The sequence below is a fragment of the Rhipicephalus microplus genome, chromosome 2, assembly GCF_043290135.1.
Source record: "Rhipicephalus microplus isolate Deutch F79 chromosome 2, USDA_Rmic, whole genome shotgun sequence".
NCBI lineage: Eukaryota > Metazoa > Arthropoda > Arachnida > Ixodida > Ixodidae > Rhipicephalus > Rhipicephalus microplus.
Window position 1 is genome coordinate 166,753,718 of NC_134701.1, and position 5,372 is coordinate 166,759,089.

Below are 5,372 nucleotides of genomic sequence, written 5' to 3' on the forward strand. Positions count from 1 at the left end.
CGTACTCGGTAAAGTTGGCGCCCATCTCCCGTTCCGACCATGATGCAGCGGTAGCGTGGAGCTCGAACAGGTCGAACCAGTCCTGTACAGGTCCATCGTCCACTGCTCCGGTGTACTTGGAATGGTAAGGTCAGTCAATGATGCCGTCATGGTGCTCGTCGATGTGTACTGCTAGGTGCTGGTTCGGTAGTTCATTTATGGTCAAGGTGTCGTGCGGAGAACCTTGTCGATGATGTGCGACTGATGGAGGGGCTGGCAGGTCTCCATCCTGTCGACTCGTGTGACGCTACGATGAATCAGCGACGTGGCCTGGCTCATACCCTTTGTTGTTGTTGTTTTCCTGTGCACATGGCTCGTACCCAAAGAAGGGGATTGGCCGATTATAAGGTGAATTTGCCCTAAACTTTCAGCATTGCGTCATTTCTACAAATTTTTTGTAACTTAATTTTGATTTGAAATACCGATATCAAGTTTGCAGAAAAAAAAGAAGAAGGGACACGACATCGCGCCAAGCATGCCAAGCTTACGATGGTTGCTCTTACAGGCTACCATTTCGTGGATGGTGCCTTCCGTACATCTCCATCCGAATTGTGACTTGCCCGCTGCCCCTCTTCAGCTGCCGCCTGCTTCGGCAAACCGCACGCCAGTTCCGGTGGGAACAAACTACCCCATCTGGCAACCTGGAATCGCGGCACCAGGTGGTGGCACAGACGGCGCGGGATTCATAAGCCAGCCAGGAGCCGTCCACTTCGGGCACGACATCGCGCCAAGCATGCCAAGCTTACGATGGTTGCTCTTACAGGTTAGTTACCTGAAAGGTGCCATTTGCTACAGAACTAGTAATTATGTCCTAGTTGCGGTGTCGTGCCCACCCGAATTCATAGATAAAATACAGCGTATAAAAGATGTTTCTTTTGTGAAGTGCCGCGCTTTCTGCTCTTTATTGTTACTTCTCGCCGGTGACGTGGAATCTAACCCGGGCCCTATGACGAAAACTGAAGCCGACACATTTTCTCTAGCTCTAGACGCCATACGGAAGCTTGAAGAAAGCCAGGATACCTTACTAGCCGAATTGAAAGCTCTGAAAGAGAAGCATATTGAAGCCACCAAGGAAATTCAGTTGCTTATGGCTAGAGTCGCGGCCCTGGAAAGCACTACCACGTCACCACATAACACAGGTGTAACCGAGGCAAGTGCCAATGCACTGTGTACAGTATCAAGCCAAGTGACAGAAATTTCGTCGCGGTGTAACAACTCTGAAAATAGATTACGGCGCTCTAACCTTCTTTTCTTTGGACTGCACTCTAAGCCAAAACAGAGCAACAGGGGTATAGGGATTGCTCCTTTCAGGGAGCAATTGCATTGCCACTCCCATTACTCTCCTAAAAGGAGTAACTGCAGAGGGAGGAACCGTTGCTCTCCTTTCAGTTCCTCCTTCGGGGGATGAACAGTTACTCCCTCCAGTTCCTCCCTGCAGACCAACAGTTACTCCCACCAGTTGCTCCCTGCCGACCAACCATTACTCCCACCAGTTGCTCTTCTAAGAGCAACAGTTACTCTTTACCGTTCCTCCCACGTGTTCGCAGTTACTCTTTGAAAACCAACTGCACATGCTTCCAGTTACTCCTTGGGGAAATGAGTATTTATCTCGAGTATGCTTGTCACACGCTTAACACATGGCGAGAGCTCCTTGGAAGAGCACTGCTTGGGTGCTTCTAACACAAAAAGTGGACAATATTGAAAGGAAAATAAATGCTTTATTGTTCTTTTTATGAGGCGACGTGTGACCACACGTTAAAGTAGACTTCGCCACACCACAGCCAGCACTAAACAAACACCATAATACATCAAAGGTTTTCTGCGTCATCCGTGGAAAAACAATCTTGAATTTCTAGCATAGGGCAGTCTGTGTCATCATTGGTGAGAGAAGGGCAACTTCTCCAATTCTAAAGAACTCAAGTTTCGCAGCTGGTGTTTCCATCAGGCTAGCGCAGCAGAACGTCACCACAGGCATATGTGAAGCATCTCATTGCTGCAAGAAAAAAAAATAGAAGTGTGAGGTTAAACATGCCAGAATCAATTCATAACAATGAGTCACACACACTGCAGCAGCGCTTACATTCTAGGATGTCTACTGCAAAACGAAATGTGAAAAAAAGGAAGGTTCGGCCAAACGTTACTTGGCAAGCCATATAAATGCTGATGTGGTAGGCGCTCTTCACATGATGTCTCAGACAGCAATATTCTGGAAGAAAATGTGCAGCACCTCAACAAGGCATATTTGTAGCAGTTAAAGATACCCTTAGGTTCAGTTAACTTGTTTCCTATACACAGCTGAGTGACATTTCTATGAGCCCATTCACCAATGGGCATTCTAAATGAGGTCATGTGTGTGGCAAATAACACGTACTGTCCGCTCATGTTAAAATACTTATTTAGCTCGTGCACATAGTTGCTCTCGATTCTACTGTTCTATCAACGCTGCTGCGTCTTGAATTGTGCAATACCTGTAGGCACAAGCCAAGCATGCAAAGCCTGCTTGAAAGCAACCATTTGCAGAGGCTACATGATAATCTTCAGTATATTTCTTTGTACCTGACGCAAACGGCTGGACAAAACTATAGACAAATAAATGTAGACCGTGCTACCTTCAAAAAATGCTTTAAATTTAGAAAACTAGGGTGCATTTGTTCACTCGGTTGACGAGTCACAGCCATGAAATATGTAAACGAAGCAATATATCTTAAGGCATGCACAGATATTCTGATTCTTTGTTTGACAGTGTCACAGATAGCTTGCCAATACATATATACTTGAGAGCAACAAGATGTGAAGCTTTTATTAGTTCAACGTCTTGTTGGTTCACAGCCAAACAGGTTACTGCTTGTTAGACAAATTGGAATAAGCACACCATGCTTTCCAAAAAAAAAAGCATTATTAGAAGTTAGCTCCAGGTGTGAATGTCTGCCTATTTATTTTGTACTGCCTTCTACATGTGCCACAAAGACATTTGTTGAGGATGTGCTACCAGTCAAGCCAAGATCGCATACTTGGTCAATGTGATGGAAATACAAACGTTAGAAACACTGCCACCTCTAGTAAGAGCATAACACTTCAGTATCTTGGACTAGCAAAGAGGTGCACAAGAAAGTTAAGCCCACTCTTGCGGAACTTTGAACGCGAATATTTCAGAGTGGGGGAGGTCAACATGCTGTGGCGCTTTTAAACCCACGAAATATCTGCAGAAAACAGGGTAAAGGCAAGTCAAGAAACGCTGTTATGAAGGCCTGCGCATGGACAACTTTGTGAATCTAGGCCCAAGTGTTATGCTTTGTGCAAGCCAAAATCCATGTAAATAGGGAAAGCATACCTTTAGGAGTACCAGCGTAAACAAATCTTGGCAGTTGGCTTTTTAGTACAAACAGCAATCCCTGCAATGAAAACATAAACATTTTATCTTAACGGTAACAGTGTGAGCACACACACGGGCCAGCGGAGCCATGTCGAATTGTCAGTGCCAGTGTAACCATGTGGCATAATGAACTATTCTCTGGCCAACACATGCACAGTTTGCCCCTAAAAAGCGATGCTTTCATATACGTAGTACAAAAAGTCTGCACTTACCAAAATTCACTTGCTTTCTGTACTTTAGCGTCGTTGGGAGCATCTTTATCTGCAGTATAACCAAATTTGTGTCATATCCCTGAAAAAAAAGTAAAAGACATGCATCAAATATTGTTTCATTTGGTAGCAGTGAAGTCAGGTTAAGAACAGCCAAGTGGGAATCAGCCTAATTATGTGCATGCGGCAAATCCCAAACGGCGTTATTGAGGTTGTCGAAGTTTTCGTCGATTGGTATTAACGTCGATATGTGACTTCAACGGCATGCTAAGTTTTCACAGCGCATAAAGATTTCATGATGCAGAATAATGACAGCGCTAACGAGAACATACAGCATTTATGATTGTCTTTTACAATATTCAGTTTTGCATCACTAAAGAAATCTGAAAGATTTGGGTCATTCCTCCTCCAATTGTTCTGTCAATATGTAAACTGCTCGCTTGATGGTGCGCTTATAAAATAGTACGTTCAGCGCAGAGGTGAAGCAAGTGACGCAGTGATGTTGGCATATTTTTTTTTTTAGGCGTGCGGGGAGGGGGGGGGGGGGTCCGCTTATCTGAATAGGCCGGGCAAGCGAATATGGTCGTCAATTTGGGCTCCCTACGCCCGGCCTAAAAAAATTCTGCGCGCAACCGCCTGGCTATGCCAGTGAAGTGATGCGACAATGATTTGTTCACTTACTGATTTACATACACTTTACATCTCTAAAAAATGCGGCCCAAGGCCCCAACACTCAGCCGTTAACATTACATAAAGCCAATGGTAGAAAAGTGCCAGTATGAATGCAGCTACAACCCCACCCCAATGTTTTTTCAAGCGAGGTAGTGTTGCGGAAATGAACTTTTAACTGCAAAAGTACACTGGCACTGCAGTGGTGACAGGGGAAGCAAGAGGGTATGCAGGCGGTAATAGAGGTAATTTAGTCCGATACGGCTAGCAAAGGATACGGTGAATAAGAGCAAATCATTTCTCTTTCAATAGCGCAACCACTCAACAATGTATTGTAAGAGCATTAAATGTTGCTGGAAATGCCACTCACCTGCACGCTGATGCATGCACAGTCCTTTGTCCGACGAGCGAACAGGCTTGCAGATAGCTGAAGACGTGTTTACGATGTGTTTGTTCCACCCAGCAGCAAAATCCACAACTACTTCGCGCTCCATAAAGATAAATATACACTAACCTTCATCACGAATAAGTAGAAACGCAAATCTACGACACATACACACGATCTAAACATAGCTCACAAGCACGCACGTCCATGTGCTCGCCAACCACAGACCATATGAAAATGAGTAAGTAGTGCGAACGCGAACCTAGTTGCGCCGAAAAAAAAAAAACGTCGAGCAGTGGCAGCACAGTCGTCAGCGCAATAATTTCAGTGTGTTCTCCTAATACAATTATAAAAAAACTGAGGTACACTAAAACTCATAAATAAATATAAAGAGTTGAGTATAATTTTTATTTAGTGCTAGTCAACATAAACACTGAATAAAAATTACTTTGTAACTTACATCGTTTGCTACACTAGCGCCACACTTGTCGTGCGGGCGCAGATTTGTCATTCTGCCCTCAAACTACACGGTGAAGCGTGCTACTAAGTGTATGGCTGATGAAACGCGCGTCTGGGTCCACTTTTTTTTTTCTTCTCCGATATACCTGGGCGGAGGGGGGGGGGGGGGCTCCTTATGCACGTGTTTCGGTGCTTGATCGACTTTGATGCCCTTACTTCGCGGACGAACGGCGTGTCT

The 5,372-nt window shown here is 44.9% G+C and overlaps 1 long non-coding RNA gene across 1 annotated transcript; it reads right to left on the minus strand.

Moving 5' to 3' along the window:
- Window positions 1-1,737: 1,737 nt before the first annotated feature.
- Window positions 1,738-5,114, minus strand: LOC142786585 (uncharacterized). Its single transcript, XR_012889099.1, has 2 exons — window positions 4,661-5,114; window positions 1,738-3,703 (listed from the first exon to the last, which is right to left on the minus strand). It is a non-coding gene; the product is annotated as an uncharacterized LOC142786585 (long non-coding RNA).
- Window positions 5,115-5,372: the final 258 nt, after the last annotated feature.